The sequence below is a fragment of the Macaca nemestrina genome, chromosome 8 (genome assembly GCF_043159975.1).
Source record: "Macaca nemestrina isolate mMacNem1 chromosome 8, mMacNem.hap1, whole genome shotgun sequence".
NCBI classification, from domain to species: Eukaryota; Metazoa; Chordata; class Mammalia; order Primates; family Cercopithecidae; genus Macaca; species Macaca nemestrina.
Window position 1 is genome coordinate 83375713 of NC_092132.1, and position 20609 is coordinate 83396321.

At 37.8% G+C, this 20609-nt stretch overlaps 1 long non-coding RNA gene across 1 annotated transcript in view; it reads right to left on the minus strand.

Annotated features, from left to right (window-relative positions):
* Positions 1–6318: 6318 nt before the first annotated feature.
* Positions 6319–20609, minus strand: part of LOC105482226 (uncharacterized) — a 159371-nt gene continuing 145080 nt past the window's right edge. Inside the window, exon 9 of the long non-coding RNA XR_011606984.1 lies at positions 6319–6363. This is a non-coding gene — a long non-coding RNA (uncharacterized lncRNA). The remainder of the gene's footprint in view (positions 6364–20609) is intronic.

Sequence of the window (20609 nt, forward strand, 5' to 3'; positions counted from 1 at the left end):
TCTTATGTTGTCATTTTCATTTATCTCAAAATATGTCCTAATGTCCCTTGTGATTTCTTCTTTGTCCCATTGGTTATCTAAGAGTCTGGTGTAGTGTTCATATATTTGTAAATTTTTCAAATTTCATTCTGTTATTGCCTTTTAAGTTCCTTGTGATTGGAAAGCATACTCTGAATGATTTCAGTCTATTTAGGTTTATCCTAACTTGCTTTGTGGCCTAATATATGGTCTATGCTAGAGAATGTTTCATGTGCACATTATTAGAACACACATTCTGCTGTCCTTTCTGACATGATGTGTTTAGGTCTAGTGGATGTACAATACTATTCAGGTATCCTATTTTCTTGTTGATCTTCTGTCTAGTTTTTCTTTACATTAATGAAAATGGGGTACAAAAAGTTTCCAACTCTCATTGGAACTATCATTTATCTCTTCAATTCTGTCAGTTTTGCTTCATATATTTTGAGGTTCTGATGTTTACTGCAGACGTTTATATTTGTAATATCTTCTTGATGGATTATCCTTTTATCATTACATAATGTCACTTTGTCTCTCATAACAATTTTTGTCTTAAAGTCTACTTTGTCTGATATTAGTATAGTCACTCAATCTCTTTTCTTTTCTTTTCTTTTCCTCTCTCTCTCTCTCTCTCTCTCTCTCTCTCTCTCTTTCTTTCTTTCTTGGAGTGCAATGGCACACTCTTGGCTCACTGCAACTTCCACCTCGCAGGTTAAAGCGATTCTCCTGCCTCAGCCTCCCAAGTAGCTGGGAATACAGGCACCCACCAACATGCCCAGATGATTTTCCTATCTTTAGTAGAGACAGGGTTTCACCATGTTGGCCAGGCTGATCTCAAACCCCTGACCTCAGGTGATCTGCCTGCTTCAGCCTCCCAAAGTGCTGGAATTACAGGCAAGAGCCACCGCGCCCAGCCACTCTATCTCCCTTTTTTTGGTTACTGTTTGCAAGAAATATCCTTTTCCGTCCTTTGACTTTCAATCTCTTTGTGCTTTTGAACTAAAATTAGACCCTTATAAGCAGCATATAGTTGGGTATTGTTTTTGAATTCATTCTGCCAATCTCTGCCTATTAAGGAGTTTAATATTAACAGGTATATATCTAATGTAATCACTAATAAAGAATTTATTTCTGCTTTTTGCTATACATTTTTCTATATGTCTTATCTTTTTTCTCCTGAATTTTTCCATTTTTCTCTTCTTTTGATTAAATAGACATTTTCTAGTGAACTATTTTTATTCTTTTGTTGTTTATGTTACTATATTTTCACGTCATTTCCTTTGTAGTTGCTCTGGAGATGAGAACTGACATCTTATTTTAGAACAATAAAATGCAGACTAATATCTTTTCCTCCCTATTGTTTATCTCATATTTCTCCCTTTTTTCCTTCCCTGATTGTACTGGCCCAAACTTTCCAAATGTCATTAATTGAAAGCAGTGGTAATTGGTGCCTTTATTTTGTACTAATCTTTTATTTTTAAATGATAATTGAATCATAATTTAGGTCTATCACAGAGAAGTGAAACATCATGACGCCCTAGATAAGCACACGTCCCCTGCCTGGTATAGAGTATGTGCTCATTAAACATTTTTGAAAAACGGATACTCTTCATGTGTGGTCTATTGCCATGATAGACCAACTTCAATTCCTGACATTTTCCTCATCCCTAACTAATAACCACCACCCCCCAACATGCCACACTTTCATCTGATTGTGCTTTTCTGTGTGTTTTGTAGTTTGAAATGTATTACTCTCTAATCTGCCTATGAAGATATCATTTAGCCTTAGAGGTAGTTTAACATCAAATCCTTTTAAAAATATTATTGATTTCTTCTTTGAGGATGAGATTCCCGTAGTTGTTCCCTCTCCATTAACCCAGAACAGTTGTCTTGCTCATGTTGCCTTTCACTGTAAGGATATATTTACTCATCTGTTATATTGTAATCTTTTGTATTGCAAGGATATGTTTGTCTTTTTCCCCCTTTCTTCTTTATAATTAATGGATATATTTATACATCTGTTCTCCTAATTCAATTGTCAGCTACTTAGGGGTAGAGATCAAGATATTTCCCGTATTTGTATCTTAAACATAGTATCTATTCAATTGAAGGGTGATAGCTGTGTGTTGAATAAAGAAAGAAGGTGATGATTCTATTCATCATCTACTTCACAATGTAAAGAACCCAGAGATGGACTGAAGTGAATGACCAACAGTCATCTCATGGCTAGTTTTCCTAGGACATTGCAATGATGAAGCCTGATTCTGATGTCTAGTTGGAGATGGAGAAAAAAGTTTAGCTAAAGTAACCAGACCCCTGTACTCTTCTGTATCACCAACACCACCCATTGCTCTAGTATGAATGCTGGGTGTGGATGCACAAAACTCCATGCGTGTAGGTCCTTGCCAAGTGCTATCACAACTGCCTAGTTCTCTCAGATGACAGTGAGGAAGTTGGGGATTAATGTACCAAACCTTGACATGTCTGGATAATTATATTGTCATTAAAAACCACCTTATAAGCCCCAACAGACAAACTTTGTCATCTGCATTCTTGGAACAGGGATGGCATGAGGCTCTGGTAAGCTAGTATGTATTCAGTGTCCATGTAAAATAAGACAACTGTTTAACATACCATACATGGCCACACAGATTGTGACTGGTTCCTTGAAGAATAATGATGACCTCATAGTTCCAGGTAAGATAAGTAAAAACACAAAGGCTTGGCACAGAGAGGCAGAGTGTTCCATCTATGTCAAGGCTGTAATGTGCTTTCACTCAGCTTCTGCTGTCTTCCCTGGGCTAAGGCTTTGTAATTCGCGATTCAGCCCTAAAGACAACATCTATATTTAGATTAAAGACTCGAGGGAAAACTATGTCATAATGAATGTGTGCTTTATAAATTTGATGCTATAATTATCCATGGTTCCATAGATCTTAATCTTTTTTAAAAAAAATTAACATCCCTGTCAAGCAGGCTCAGGATTTTGAATTTGTTTAGTAATGATACAGTTTTGCATTGCGTTTCTTCCTATCAGCATATACAGCAATATACTGTACAGCGTATTTGCCAATATACTGTTTAACAGTATACTGTACTTTGTCTGACTACCTTATTATTATCTATATTGAAATAGAAGAAAAAATAAAAATAAAACCATAGTTTTGTGGTCCAGCTCTGCCATGTGATTTCACCCTATGTAAGCTTCAAAATGTAGCCAAAATCTGTGGGAACCTTCCACACCAATATCTCTGTCTTCCTCCCCATTCTAGGTGAAGTTAACTACCTGGCTGAGGTGGTTGTTTTCAGGGACTAAGTAGGACAAACTCTACAGTTCACCCAATATTATTGTTAGGTATGGTCTTGATATCCTGGCATTCCTGAGTGAATGTTTGTAATCTAAATGATTTTACCTTCTGGTTCAGTTATTCATTCACTCGTGCCACAGAGATGTATGAGTGGCTCAATTTGACAGACATTTTTCAAAATCCTGTGGATACAGCATGTCACAAAAGAAAAATGAAAAAACACTCCTTCTTGGAGCGTACATTCTTTTGAAGAAAGACAGATGGTAAATCAAGTAAATGCATAAAATCTAGTGATCTTGCACAGTATTATCAAAAATAGCAGAGAAAAGGATTAGAAGAAGGAGAGAGTTTGAAATAGTGGTTTGGCTTTATCTTCAATTGTTTGGTCAGGAAAAGTTCCAACGTGACTGAGACAACTGAATGATTATTCAGTTAAAAACACCTAATTATCTCAAGCCAAAAAAAGGCAAATGTATTTTAATTAAGAATAAAATACGTTTGAAGCTTTTAACATTTTTTGGAAAGCAAGGCTCCAGTGAGATAGAATAAGATAAAGGATCCAGTTGGACTTAGAGATTCTAAGTGTAGCCGTGAAATTTAGATATAGTTTGATCTAAGGAAAATTGAACTCCCATCCTCCTATCTTCCAAACCAGAGCTTCTTGGTCCTTGGATGAGGGGATTATTATTTGGCAGGCACATATTACAGGTGGAAGACAGAATTCCTTCCATGTTGGGTTTTAATAGCTTTCTCTCTTAAGCCTATTGATATTATTTTCCTTTGTAGATGGGGTGGTGGCTTAATTCTAATTTCTAAAATTGACCTCGCTTTTTCTGGAATAATCTTTATCATTAGTTAGATAAAACTAGAAAGGTACTGGGGACAAAGCATATTTTCTTCATAGAAATGTGAATTATATTTGGATTTATGTAGGTCTTTTCCCTGTGGACTCAGAGTAAATGAAACTCCACCACCACGGAATTACAGAAAACAACGTTGTGATAATAGTTATTCTGCAATGTCATCCAGACTTGCAAGTTGTTAGACACGGAAAAAAACAGGCATCAGACTGGAATTGAGAACTGGTGCACATCAGAGAGCCCGCAGCTTGCAAAGGGCACTGCAAGTCCCCAGACTCTGATCCTCCCTGACTTAAGATGCATTATCACCAGGGCAACTTGGTGAAAATCAGAAGAGCAGGCTGAGTTTCAGTGGATTACTGGTATTTGTGAAGATTGATCCACAGATCTGTTGTCATCCCTACACATGTCATATTTTCCCCTATTTCTCTTGGCCAATGGTCATTGTCATGAAATAAGGACTGGCTTAATGAGTGAGTAGATCAGAGTCAATTCAGCACCAATAAGAGCAAGCACCAGAAGCTGGCTCTGGGTTAAAGCCCAAGCACAATGTGGGCAGGACTGAGCCGATGTCTTTGAAACATAGACTAGAAATGTCAGAAGGAAATACCATATGATGAACGCTAATAGACAGGATAGATTTTCTGCTATTCTTAATGTTTCTCTCACAATTCTGTCTAGCTGTGTTCTAGAATAATGAGACCATGATGACCCATTCCTTTTCATTTTTATAATTTTGATCACAGTTAAATATGAGATTATTCAGCAGCTCATCGAGGTGGGTTAAATCCCTCCGGTGAACTGTAAAACATAATAGTCTTTCTTTGTGCTTCATATCAAAGAGCTGAGCCCTCTTCCTGATGTGTTTAAGTTTCCAGATGGAGAACTCTTTCATCCCCTGTCTGGTAAAGGGTTTGTTCTTCATGGAAGAGTTTCATTAACATCCAAATTCTTTTTCTCTCTCCATGGATATTCTTATTGTCTAAATGTCACATAGATGGTTCCAAGGGAGAGTTCATAAACAGTTCTTTATGCAAACAAGGTAAGTGAAACAACTCTACCCATAAGCATATATGTGTGTGTAAGTATGTAGGACTTAACTTCATTTGTGTGCAATTTTTTACTTCTGAGTAGCATCCCTTATAAAATAGAGGATGAGACTCCCTTCACAGAGTCATTTCCACCACTCAGATAGTCACTACATGATTGCTCTATTCAGAACTGGTAGAACCAACAAATAAGCACTCAGGGGAATCTGTAAATTCTTTGTAGTACATGCGGCATCTCTACTTTTTTTTCTTTTGATATTTAACTTTCCTTGCACTAGCATTAAATGTTTCAGAGACCGTTTGACAGAATTTTTAAAAAGTGACCTTAAGTAATTTTTTAGTAATTTATAAATAAAACTCATTTAAAATTACAATTTTGGTTTTATTACCTTTAAAAGTTCAGCCTGACAAGCTCTTTTCATGACAGACTATTAGCCTAAGTACAGAGATGTGGCATATCCTTATTGCTTTTCCTCTTGGTTTTAGAAAAATATATCAGTGGCATAAACATCTAACACCATTTATTAAATACTATGTGCACGATGCAAGGTACCCTCTAGGCTGATGCAAAATTGCTATTTATATACAGTCCCTTCTCCCGAAGAGCTATCTCCATATTGCAGGTTATAGAACCTAATAAAGAGACTTACAGGATAATATAAGCTTTGGCTACATTTTTTGTAAAAAATAGATATGGGAATAGTAAAACAGTAGGAGACATTTGCCCTGAATGTTCTCCCTCCTTGTCTGGCTTACAAGGACCTCTGGATGCTAACCTAAGAAGGCCTTGGAAAACATGTATCCAGGAAAAGCTTCTGTGGCCATAGATCTCCCCAGAACAATGGATCTAGCACTCTTGCAGCATTTGCCATTTCTTCATTTCTTCCCTTTTATTTTTAGCATTCATTTCTCAAAGGAGGCAGTTACATTTCAATTAGGCAACTTGCCTAGCTTCTCTTTAATTTGATGTCAGCCCCAATGACATTAGAACCCAGTTAGAGTATCGTTACCTCCAATGCAAACAAAAACATCTCAGCCTAAACTCTGATACCTACCAGACTCTCATATCAGCATGGATGTAATCTATTCACTCTGCCAGCATCACCAAGAACTTCTATTTTCCTTATGCTACATTCAGAGGGAGGGAAGCAAAAGACAGGCACATGGTTACTAATAGACATGGCACTACATCATTTAGTATGAGATTTTTATGGTAAGTATTCAAATAGCTCAGAAAAAAACAACAAAGAAAGACTTCTACCTCTGACTTTAATTTGGAATGAATTCTGGGTAAGCGCATATTTCCAGTGATGGCAAAATGCAAATACATCCTAGCAATTAGAAAGAACTCTTTTTGTAACTTTTGTCATTGAATGAAGAGATATTCCAGAATTTCTGTAAAAGTTAAACACAAAACAATCTGCACAGGAGATGCTAAGTGACTTCTGAAATACATGTGCAGTTTTTATTTTATATATTAACAAGTTTCCCTAAAATGCTTTCTGTATAATTTATATAATATGACCTATATTATACATTTATAATTTATATAATATCAACATATAATATAAATAATATTAAAGTATATAAAATCATATATATGTATCAATCTTTTTTTCTTTCTGTGTGAGGCAGCTGGGGATATTGATGGAAATTACTGAGGGTATAAAGAATTCCCCAAATCCACCCTTTGGGGTTGCTATTATGAATAAGGAGATACAAACTGAGTCTCAGGCTTTTGTTCTACAATTTTTAATACCCCAAATGAAAGAATATTTCCAATTAAAACCAAATTCTTCCCCAGCTTTACTTCTCAGGACATCTTGTCTTATTTAACTTCTTTATTCTTGGCCCTTCTACCTAACTGAACCTCATTACACTTAGTAATGCTCTGATCCTTTGTCTCCTTTTATATCTTTAATACAACAGCCCTTTATATGTCATATATAATATATGTAATGGACAGTTCCACAGAGGCTGTTATAAATTCTTCAGGAATATAAGAAAATAAACTATGGTGAAGAAATACAAGAGCTTTATCAAATACAAATGAAACTGGTGAGTTTTAAAGTTAACATACTTTTTCCTGAACTATTTTGGTCAGATTGCTTTCTTAAAAATGCTCTGCTGAACTGGACTTTACAGAACCTTAGGCAAGATACTGAATGTTCTACACTTCCTGGCGCAACTTATGAGAAGTCACGATTGAGGATGGGGCTGTGTCTTCTTTTGTGCCTGGTCTCACAGTGATGGCAACTGTGATTGCTGCACAACCTCCCTGGAGTCCAGGATCTCTGCCAGGAGCTGCTTCCCTTGACAGAAAGCAGGTGCCGAGCACAGGGAAAGGGGCAGAAAGACAGAGCCCCAAGGAAACTTGGAAAATTATAGGTCTGGTTTGATCTGTGAACAAGTACTTTCCAAGAATAATCCTTATTGCAGAATAGACTGTATCTTTTTTTCCTTGCTTTTGTCATTTTCTCCCAAAGAGATTTAGAGTGAATATCAAGAGAGAAGCAGTTTCAGAATGAATGTTATTGTCATAAAGTTCACTTTAGTTAGTTACAGCAACAAAAGTGATTCCTTTTGGATTTCTGCAGTATAGGGTTATAAGGAGCTTTCTCTGCCACTTATTTCAAATAATTTATAGCACTATATGTGGTTTCAACCATAGAGATTAAGTTAAAATTAATGCTGATTTCTCTGTCTTTTGTCATTAACATTCTTTTGTACAAAGTCTTTGTAATACCTGGTTGCCTAGTGAAATTCTGTGTTATCCAGCTTTTATAATTTGAACCAATAGTAAGAAATAAAAGACAAAGAAGAAGGAAGAAGAAAAGGAGAAGGGAAAGGAGAAGGAATAGGACTTACTCAAATGCACTTAAGAAGTCAATAAAATGTAAGATAGCATCTGCCTTTGTCATACCACACTTTATTCCATGTGACATGCTACACACTTACTATAGGTTCCATGAATATTGAAATTTTATTCCCCTCCCTTAGCAGCTACAGCAATATTAGGCACAGAGAAGGATTTAAATAGATGTTTTTTGAAGGAATGGGTGAAACAGTGGTCCTTCCAGTTCTCCTGGCTTTTAAGCCTGATACACTCTACACACTACTTTTAGTCTTTGCCATCAAATGTATGTGTCAATTTCACAATGGTTTTTAAACCATCCCAGCTGATCATCAATTCCTTTTATGTACAAATAAAAATTAACCACACAATAAGGAAATATGGCACTGTGAGGATTAATTTCTTGTTTGAATAATTGAATCATCGTGAGGAAATTTACAGGAACTATAAAATATAAATATTAGATATTTGATTGAGATTCAAAGCAAGGGAAGTTAAAATTTTGTATTGGAATAGATTTACTTCCAACATCTGAAAAGTTGAACTGTAAAACTGGCAGAAACAAGGGTAGTGATTTATTTCAGGTCTTTACAACATGAAATTGGCCATCTGTCATAGATTCTCACTAAAAATCACCAAGATCTGAGAAACATGTTGCACAGATTATTAAAAGCTTAAAGGATGACTTCTGACTGAATAACATGAATATATCTGGGCAAACTGACACTCTGCAGCAAACTGACACTCTGCTTCTCTCAGGAAGAAACATTCCAAGGTGTATTGTTTACGAGTCAACCACATTTAAAATAAAGGCGATCAATGATCTATAACTTGCTTCATTTCTGTTTATAAATATTGAATCGGCTTTAACATGTGAGAAGTAACAAATTATATGCTCACGAGTAGTTTATAATATTTAACTGATTTTTAAACTTCTTATCAAATGTATTTATGCAATTTAAAAACAACCACTTCAACAATGCTTATAAGAAATAATGTCAGCTCCTTACCCACATTTGCTCCGAATTCCTGCTCTACAAAAGAAACCATTTGTGAAATTTCTACTTAACCATTTTTACCTATAAAATGGCCATTTTGTATGGCTAAATTTAATACTTTTAGTGTGTGTATGGCCAAGTCATAGAAAATCTCTGCTTGTTATTTAAACATGGAACTCTTTATTCAACATGGTTTTTTTAAAAAAACAATTATATGTATAACTCTTGTTCATTCATAGTAGACTTTAATGTCTCATATATGTATCCATTTTGCTATCGATAGACATTTTGGTTATATTTATTATTTGTTTCTTTACAAACAGCACAGCTACAGTTTTATTCATGCATTCAGGTGTATATATTTTATAATTTTTCTAGGCTATATATTTAGAAATGGAATTTCTGGATCACAAGGTGAAAGGCATGTTCACCTTTACTCAATGTGGATGAGTCATTCCCAAAGGAATTGTATCAATGTACTTTCCCAGTGGCAGTATAGAAATTTTCTGGTGGTCCGTTACAAGATGGCCAAATAGGAACAGCTCCGGTCTGCAGCTCCCAGTGAGATCAACACAGAAGACAGGTGATTTCTGCATTTCCAACTGAGGTACCTAGTTCATCTCATTGGGACTGGTTGGACAGTGGGTGCAGCCCACAGAGAGCAAGCTGAAGCAGGGTGGGGCGTCACCTCACACAGGAAGCACAAGGGGTAAGGGGATTTCCCTTTCCTAGCCAAGGGAAGCTGTGACTGACTGTACTGGGAAAATCAGGACACTGCCACCGAAATACTGTGCTTTTCCCAAGGACTTAGCAACTGGCAGACAAGGAGATTCTCTCCCGTGCCTGCCTCAGCGGGTCCCATGCCCATGGAGCCTTGCTCACTGCTAGTGCAGCAGTCTGAGATCAAACTGCAAGGCGACGGCCTGACTGGGGGAGGTTTGAGTAGGTAAACCATTGCTGAGGCTTGAGTAGGTAAACAAAGCGACTGGGAAGCTCAAACTGGGTGGAGCCCACCGCAGCTCAGCAAGGCCTACTGCATATGTAGACTCCACCTCTGTAGGCAGGACATAGCTGAACAAAAGGCAGCAGACAACTTCTGCAGACTTAAACATCCCTGTCTGACAGCTCTGAAGAGAGCAGTGGTTCTCCCAGCACAGCGTCTGAGCTCTGAGAAGAGACAGACTGCCTCCTCAAGTGGGTCCCAGACCCCTGTGTAGTCTAACTGGGAGACACCTCCCAGTGGGGACTGACAGACACTTCATATAGGAGGGTGCCTCTCTGGGAGGAAGCTTCCAGAGGAAGGATCAGGCAGCAATATTTGCTGTTCTGCAGCCTCCGCTGCTGATACCCAGGCAAACAGGGTCTGGAGTGGAACTCCAGCAAATTCCAACAGACCTGCAGCTGAGGGACCTGACTGTTAGAAGGAAACTAACAAATAGAAAGGAATAGCATCAACATCAACAAAAAGGACATCTACACCAAAACCCCATATATAGGTCACCAACATCAAAGACCAAAGGTAGATACAACCACAAAGATGGAAAGAAATCAGAGCAGAAAAACTGAAAATTCTAAAAACCAGAGTGCCTCTTCTCCTCCAAAGCACCACAGCTCCTCGCCAGCAATGGAACAAAGCTGGATGGAATATGACTTTGACAAGCTGACAGAAGTAGGCTTCAGAAGGTCGGTAATAAAAAACTTCTCCAAGTTAAAGGAGCATATTTGAACCCATCACAAGGAAGCTAAAAACCTTGAAAAAAGATTAGACGAATGGCTAACTAGAATAAACAGTGTAGAGAAGAACTTAAATGACCTAATGGAGCTGAAAACCATGGCACGAGAACTTTGTGATGCATGCACAAGCTTCAATAGCTGATTCTAGCAAGTAGAAGAAAGGGTATAGTGATTGAAGATCAAATTAATGAAATAAAATGTGAAGACAAGATTAGAGAAAAAAGAATAAAAAGAAACAAACAAAGCCTCCAAGAAATATGGGACTATGTGAAAAGACCAAATCTACATTTGATTGGTGTGCCTGAAAGTGACAGGGAGAATGGAACCAAGTTGGAAAACACTCTTCAGGATATTATCCAGGAGAACTTCCCCAACCTAACAAGGCAGACCAACATTCAAATTCAGGAAATACAGAGAACAACATAAAGATACTCCTCAAGAAGAGCAACCCCAAGACACATAATTGTCAGATTCGCCAAGGTTGAAATGAAGGAAATAATGTTAAGGGCAGCCAGAGAGAAAGGTCGGGTTACCCACAAAGGGAAGCCCATCAGACTAACAACAGATCTCTCGGCAGAACCTCTACAAGCCAGAAGAGAATGCGGGCCAATGTTCAACATTCTAAAATAAAGAATTTTCAACCCAGAATTTCATATCCAGCCAAATTAAGCTTCATAAGAATGGAGAAATAAAATCCTTTACAGACAAGCAAATGCTGAGAGATTTTGTCACCACCAGGCCTACCTTATGAGAGCTTCTGAAGGAAGCACTAAACACGAAAAGAATGAACTGGTACCAGCCACTGCAAAAACAGGCCAAATTTTAAAGACCATCGATGCTATGAAGAAACTGCACCAATTAACCGGCAAAATAACCAGCTAACATCATAATAACAGGACCAAATTCACACATAACAATATTAAGCTTAAATGTAAATGGGCTAAATGCCCCAATTAAAAGACACAGACTGGCAAATAGGACAGAGTCAAGATGCATCAGTGTACTGTATTCAGGAGACCCATCTCACATACAGAGACACACATAAGCTCAAAATAAAGGGATGGAGGAAGATCTACCAAGAAAGTGGAAAGCAAAAAAAAAGCAGGAGTTGCAATTCTAGTCTCTGATAAAACAGACTTTAAACCAACAATAATCAAAAGAGACATAGAAGGCCATTACATAATGGTAAAGGGATCAATTCAACGAGAAGAGCTAACTATCCTAAATATATGCACCCAATACAAGAGCACCCAGATTCATAAAGCAAGTCCTTAGAGACTTACAAAGAGGCTTAAACTCACACACAATAATAATGGGAGACTTTAACACCCCACTGTCAATGTTTGACAGATCAACGAGACAGAAAGTTAACAAGGATATCCAGGACTTGAACTCAGCTCTGTACCAAGCAGACCTAAAAGACATCTACAGAACTCTCTACCCCAAATCAACAGAATATACATTTTTCTCAGCACCACATCACACTTATTCTAAAATTGACCACATAATGGGAAGTAAAGCACTCCTCAGCAAATGTAAAAGAAGAGAAATCACAACAAACTGTCTCTCAGACCACAGCGCAATCAAATTAAAACTCAGGAGTAAGAAACTCACTCAAAACAGCACAACTACATGGAAACTGAACAACCTGCTCCTGAATGACTCCTGGGTAAATAACAAAATGAAGGAAGAAGTAAAGATGGTCTTTGAAACCAATGAGAACAAGGAAACAAAGCGTCAGAATCTTTTGGGACACATTTAAAGCAGTGTGTAGAGGGAAATTTATGGCACTAAATGCCCACAAGAGAAAGCAGGAAAGATCTAAAATCAACACCCTAACATCACAATTAAAATAACTAGAGAAGCAAGAGCAAGCAAATTTAAAAGATAGCAGAAGGCAAGAAATAACTAAGATCAGAGCAGAACTGAAAGAGATAGAGACACAGAAATACCCTTAAAAAAATCAATGAATCCAGGGGCTGTTTTCTGAAAAGATCAACAAAATAGATAGACTGCTAGCAAGACTAATAAAGAAGAAAAGAGAGAATCAAATAGATGCAATAAAAAATGATAAATGGGATATCACCACCAACCCCACAGAAATACAAACTACCATCAGAGAATACTATAAACACCTCTACGCAAATAAACTAAAAAATCTAGAAGAAATGGATAAATTCTTGGACACATACACCCTCCCAAGACTAAACCAGGAAGAAGTTGAATCTCTGAATAGACCAATAACAGGCTCTGAAAATGAGGCAACAATGAATAGCCTAAATACTGGCGAACCGAATCCAGCAGTACATCAAAAAGCTTATCTAACACGATCAAGTCGGCTTCATCCCTGGGATGCAAGGCTGGTTCAACATACACAAATCAATAAATGTAACCCATCACATAAACAGAACCAATGACAAAAAACACATGACATCTCGATAGATGCAAAAAAGGCCTTCGACAAAATTCAACGGCACTTCATGCTAAAATCTCTCGATAAACTAGGTATTGATGGAATGTATCTCAAAATAATAAGAGCTATTTATGACAAATCCACAGCCAATATCACACTGAATGGGCAAAAACTGGAAGCATTCCCTTTGAAAACCAGCACAAGACAGGGATGCCCATTCTCACCACTCCTATTCAACATAGTGTTGGAAGTTCTGACCAGGCTAATCAGGCAAGAGAAAGAAATAAACGGTATTCAATTAGGAAAAGAGGACGTAAAATTGTCCCTGTTTGCAGATGACTTGATGTATATTTAGAAAACCCCGTCGTCTCAGCCCAAAATCTCCTTAAGCTGATAAGCAACTTCAGCAAAGTCTCAGGATACAAAAATCAATGTGTAAAAATCACAAGTATTCTTATACACCAGAAAGACAAAGAGCCAAATCATGAGTGAATTCCCATTCACAATTGCTACAAAGAAAATAAAATACCTAGGAATCCAACTGACAAGGGATGGGAAGGACCTCTTCAAGGAGAACTACAAACCACTGCTCAGTGAAATAAAAGAGGACACAAACAAATAGAAGAACATTCGATGCTCCTAGATAGGAAGAATCAATGTCATTAAAATGGCCGTACTGCCTCAGGTAATTTATAGATTCAATGCCATCCCCTTCAAGCTACCAATCACTTTCTTCTCAGAATTGGAAAAAACTACTTTAAATTTCATGTGGGAACAAAAAAGACCCACATTGCCAAGACAATCCTAAGCAAAAAGAACAAAGCTGGAGGCATCACACTACCTTACTTCAAACAATATGAAGAGCCTGCAGTAACCAAAGCAGCATGGTACTGTTACCAAAACAGATATATAGACCAATGGAACAGAACAGAGGGCTCAGAAATAACACCACACATGTACAACCATCTGATCTTTGACAAACGTGACAAAAACAAGCAATGGGGAAAGGATCCCCTATTTAATAAATGGTGCTGGGAAAACTGGCTAGCCATATGTAGAAAACTGAAACTGGATACCTTCCTTACACCTTATACAAAAATTAATTCAAGATGGATTAAAGCCTTAAATGTTAGACCTAAAACCATAAAAACCCTAGAAGAAAGCCTAGGCAATACCATTTAGGACATAAGCATGGGCAAAGACTTCATGACTAAAACACCAAAAGCAATGGAAACAAAAGTCAAAATAGACAAATGGGATCTAATTAAACTAAAGAGCTGCTGCACAGCAAAAGAAACTATCATCAGAGTGAAAAGCAACTTACAGAATGGGAGAAAATTTTGCAATCTACCTATTTGACAAAGGGCTAATATCCAGAATATAAGAACTCAAACAAATTTACAAGAAGAGAGAAAAAAAAACATCAAAAAGTGAGCAAAGGATATGAACAGACACTTCTCAAAAGAAGACATTTATGTAGCCAACAGACACATGAAAAAATGCTCATCATCACTGGTCATCAGAGAAATGCAAATCAAAACCACAATGAGATACCATGTCATGCCAGTTAGAAGGGTGATCATTAAAAAGTCAGGAAACAACAGATGCTTGTGAGAATGTGGAGAAATAGGAACACTTTTACACTGTTGGTGGGAGTGTAAATTAGTTCAACCATTGTGGAAGACAGTGTGGCAATTCCTCAAGGATCTAGAACCAGAAATACCATTTGACCCAGCAATCCCATTACTGGGTATATACCCAGAGTATTATAAATCATGCTACTATAGAGACACATGCACACGTATGTTTATTGCAGCACTATTCACAATAACAAAGACTTGGAACCAACCCAAATGTCCATCAATGATAGATTGGATTAAGAAAATGCTGCACATATACACCATGGAATACTATGCAGCCATGAAAAAGAATGAGTCCATGTCCTTTGCAGGGACATGGATGAAGCTGGAAGCTATCATTCTCAGCAAAGTATCACAAGGACAGAAAACCAAACACCGAATGTTCTCACTTATAGGTGGGAATTGAACAATGGGAACATTTGGACACAGGGTGCTGAACATCACACACCAGAGCCTGTTGGGGGGTAGGGGGTTGGGGGAGGGATAGCATTAGGAGAAATACCTAATGTAAATAACAAGTTGATGGGTGCAGCACACCAACATGTCACATGTATACCTATGTATCAAACCTGCACGTTGCGCACGTGTACCTTAGAATTTAAAGTATAATTTTGAAAAAAGAAATTTTCCTTTGCTATACATCCATAAGATTATGCCTGTAAATAAAAGTGTATTAAGACATTAACAATAAATAATGTTCCTTTGATCCTTCACTTTAAATCTTGAAAATGTTTGGTGTTGTCAGATGTGTTTTCTAAAATTGCCTATGTCAATTCTTCTGCTTCACCACATACCCAACTCCCCCAGAGATATCTGAGAATGCCAATTCCTGAGCCTTCTGAGGTTCTGTGATGCAAGTTGAGTTACTTCTTTCTATAATGGCTGCTTTGATTCTAGTTTTCTCTGATCCATTATACCAGTTCCTGTTTGTGCTCCTCTTTCCAGCTTACCATATTTGGTTGCTATCATCTTCACTTATATTTTGTCTTTGTGGATTTATGCCTTTATTGATCTTTCCATTTTTTTATTTTAGTGGAGTTTCAACCAGGATTTAGGTAAACTAGTGCACTTATCAATAGCTTTAACTAGAAGCTGTTTTACAGTGTTTTATTTGCATACACATCCATGTGTCTTGCAACTTCTCAACTCTGTGTTATAGCATAAAGCAGCCATAAGCAATGTATGAATGAATGGACATGGGTGTGCTTTAATAAGACATTACTTACAGAAATGGACAGGGAACTACATTTGGCCCTGTAGTCATCTTTTTCTGATCTCTAATATAAATCAGCTGCTGGTTGTCTCACATTGTGAATCGTATATGGAATACGTCTCCTAATATGCATTACTTCCAGGACTTGTCTATGTTATACCTCTGCTAATAATATATTATTGTGAGACTCTATAACTTACAAATAAAGATTCGAGAGATTTCCATCAGTCCACTCTCAATCCTAGGTTTTTCTGGGCATTGCAGTCTGAATGGAGGCAGGCTTGAAGAGGCTGACACAGCGCATGGACTGCCTCCAAAACCCAAAGTCAGTTGTATAGTTGAACTAATGTATAACTCAGGAACAGCAGCTAAAGCAGTATTGAGGATGAGCTCTCTGTAAAATACTTTCAAACCTTCATATTTGGTTGCTTTCTAAGCAACAAGTCAAGGTACGCCACCAACTGTGTTTTTAATTACAGAATTTCAGGCCAGATGTAGTGGCTCACACCTGCAATCCCAACACTTTGAGGCCAAAATGGGAAGATTGCTTGTGACCAGAAGTTCAAGACCAGCTTGGACAACATAGCAAGGCATCTGTCTCTACAAAAATTAGTCAGACATGATGGCAGGCACTTGTAGTCTCAGTTACTGAGGGAGCTGAGGTGGAAGGATCGCTTCAGCCAAAGACTTTGAGGCTGCAGTGAGTCTTGATAGCACCACTGCATTCTTGTGGCCCAGGCCACAGAGCAAGACCCCATTTCAAAAAAAATAATAATAAAAAAACAGATTCCAGAATTTTGAGAGAGGACATCGTAAAATAGAATTCTCTAGGTTTTTTTTTAGGTGGAATATTTGTCATTTTCTATTTAAGTTTAAAATGTAAATGTGTGGAAAAACATTAAAAGAGGAAAATACCATTTCAGATCTTTAGGACTTGCTGAACACTTAGCATTCCATGCCCAGGATTCTAACACAGGGTGTCACAGGAGCCAGAATAGCTTCAAATATTAAAAATGAGATTTATGCCAATGCAGCATATTGTTTTATGCAAACAATAAATACTCTATTTTTTAGTGTATGGTGCCAGGGAGGAAATGGTTTGCAGAGGCCTGGTGCAACTCAGCTGATGTCATAGACTACTCTTTTCATCATTGATATCTATGGTCTAAAGATGGATTCAGGGACTCATTTGAAGAAGACAGACAAGGAAGAATGAATGCTATAGTGTGAATGTGTCAGCTCTATAATTCAGGTGTTTCCAAAGTGATAGCATTAAGAGGTGGGGTCTTTAAGAGGTGATCAGGTCTTGAGGGCTCCTCCCTGTTGCATGGGGTTAGTGACCTTTATAAAGGGCTTGATGGAGGTAGTTCATCTCTCTTGCCCTTCTACCTTCTGCCATGTAAGGACATAGCAAAAAGGCCCTCACCAGATGCCAGTGCCTGGATCTTGGACATGTAGTGTATTATATTTATTATAAGATATTGGCTCACACTATTATGAAAGTTGAGAAGCCCCATGAATTGCCACCAGCAAGCAGGAGACCCGGGAAAACCAGTGGTGTAGTTTGAAGTCCTGAGAGCCAGAGTGCCAATGGCAGGAGAAGACTGATGATGTGTTAGTCCAATCAGTCAGGTGGAGGGAGTGCGGATCCAAAATTCCTCTACCTTCGTGTTCTATTCAGGCCCTCAGGGGATTGGAGGATGCTCACCCACACTCAGGGGGCCATCTGCTGTACTCAGTTCACTATTTCAAATACTCATGTCTTCAGGAAACCTCACAGGCAAACCCAGAATTAATGTTTAACCAGCTATCTGAGCATCCCATGGCCCAGTCAAGCTGACACATTGAAATTAACCATCACAGACTGGACATGGTGTCTCACGTCTGTAATTCCAGCACTTTGGGAGGCCGAGGTGGGTGGATCACTTGAGGTCAGGAGTTTGAGACCAGCCTGGCCAACATGGTGAAACCAGGTCTCTACCAAAAAAATACAAAAATTAGCTGGGCATGGTGGTGAGTGCCTGTAAACCCAGCTACTTGGGAAGCTGAGGCAGGAGAATCCCTTGAGCCTGGGAGGCAGAGGTTGCAGTGAACAAGATTGTGCCACTGTACTCCAGCCTGGGTGACAGAGTGGGACTCTGTCTCAAAAAAAAAAATTAACCATCACAATATAAAATATGTATGTTTATATATGTACATATCTATGTGTGTCTATATGTATATGCATACATGTATACACACATACACATACACAAACACTTGTACATATGTGTTTCTACTTTATGAATTTCCCAAAAGTAAAATATCTATTCCAACTTCATGAAAAGATTATTTGTTACAAAACAAATTTCATTGACATTTAGTAGAAATAAGGTTTCAACTTTTGGTGGCTTCAGTGGATGTCCAGGGCCTTCTTGCCATACCTACTCACTGATTCCTGGTCAAGCAGGTGCGCTCTCTACAGCCAAGAAGGAGAACTCAGAGAGTGGTGCTCTAGTCATAACAAGAAACACAAGTCTATATTCCTTGACCCTAGTGCTCAGAAAAGCTCTAATGTTTGATTCTGTTTTAAAATAGTTGAATAGTTCCTGAGTACCAGCTCAATGATGATCTAAAAGAGTAATATTGGTACTCCAATCACAGCAAGCAGAATCTTGTGATGGCATCAGCTCTGCTGGGCTTCAGTCTGTGGGGTAGGTCAGGAGTCACTCTATTGGTTGCTGTACAATTGGCATGGAATGGAAATGAAGGGGTCTTCTGAGATGGCAGTTTTCAAATTTGTATATTATATACATTGTACATCTATCTATCTATATATATACACACACACACATTGTGTGTGTGTGTGTGTATATAATCATCTGACATCCTGTTAAATGCAGATTCTCATTAACTGGGTCTGAGGTAGAATTCAACGTTCTACAGTTCTCTGGTAATGTTCCCTGGTAATGCTCTGGTGCTGGGCTACAACCCACAATTAGAGAGGCAAAGCTATTTGGAACCAGTGGTCCAGGGGAATAATACATCCCTATACTATCTCAATTACTGAGAGATCTCCTCTTGATCTCTTAAGCTGAGAATAACTTTTCTAGTTTTAAAGACAAACTTGTTAGTGGAAAAGCAGTATGAATATTTCAACCTAGGCATTTGATGTGGCTGCCATCTAGCTTTTGTGCGTATGACTGTGTGTTTCAAATGTTTGGAACCGGTTCTGCAGATTCACAGATAATTGTGCCATTGTCTCAGAAAGATTATTATAGTTTCTGGATGCTGTAAAGCCTGGAACTATTTTTTAAAGTGATACTTTAAATTAGTTTAAACTATAAAGTCATATGTATTATAGGACCTTGTATTATAATCTCACAATTCTGTAGTGTCTTGTAATTTTTTCTTTATACTGCATATCATACTAAAGACAAACTTAAACAGTTGTCTTTTGCATTCACATACATTTTGAAGTTAAATTTATTATAAGTATAAGCCCAATTTTTATAGAGTACATATTTGCATCTAAACTAAATTAATAAAATATAATATAAAAGAAGTAATATTATATTTATCACTTTTATATTCAGTCACGTGTTCCCACAAATATTTATGAAGTAGTTACAATGGACCAAGATTCATGTTAGAAACTATACAAATACACAGGAATACAAAGATGAGTGAAAATGTTCCTTTTCTCATCGAGCATAGACAGATAATTTAAAGAGTAAAAACTGCATGTTGTAATAAGTGTCATATCAGGGAAAGTGTAGAGCTATGAAAGCACATAGTTGGAGCAACTTACTTGTTTCCAGCATTTCCATTTCTACAAATTCTCTGGCACTAGATTTACTAGGTCCTTAACCATTCTGACTACATTTATTTTAAAGTCCCTATCTGATCAATTACAGCATTCAGTGTATTTCTGAGTCAGTTTCTCTTTATTGATTTATCATTTGACAGCAGGTTATTTTCCTTGCTTTTTAATGTATTAATATTTCATAATTTTTATTGAATGTCAGACATCATGTGAAAAGAGCAGTAGGCAAAGCTGAATAATGTGAATATCTGAAATTGGACATGCCTACTTTTCTTCTGGGTCCCTGGTGTGAGGAGCCGAATCAATCTAGAAGTTGAGCTGTGTTTTGGATTTTTTTGTTGCCATTATTATCTTCAGTGTATCACAGACTTAACATTCTGATGATGGATTGTTGTGACCTTGGGCTTCATGCAGGGTCTGAGACACTTGAAAGTATTTCTTAGTTTTGGTTTTCAGTGGCCCTTGAATGACTGTGCCATGGAAGGGGCACTCCAGAAGCCTTTGCACCTTCTTTACAACCAGTCAGCTGTTGCTTATCAGTTGGTGCTAGAACAGTGGTAAGAGCGAGGTAGGGATTCTTTGGTTTCATGGTTAAGTCCCAGACCTAGTTAAGCCCTGTGAGCCTGGGCCTTATGGGTTTGGCTTTCTCAGCATCCTTTCTCCTACTTTCATAGGATGGCAAACCCTATGATGAGTCTCGAGAATTTCCTGCCTCCA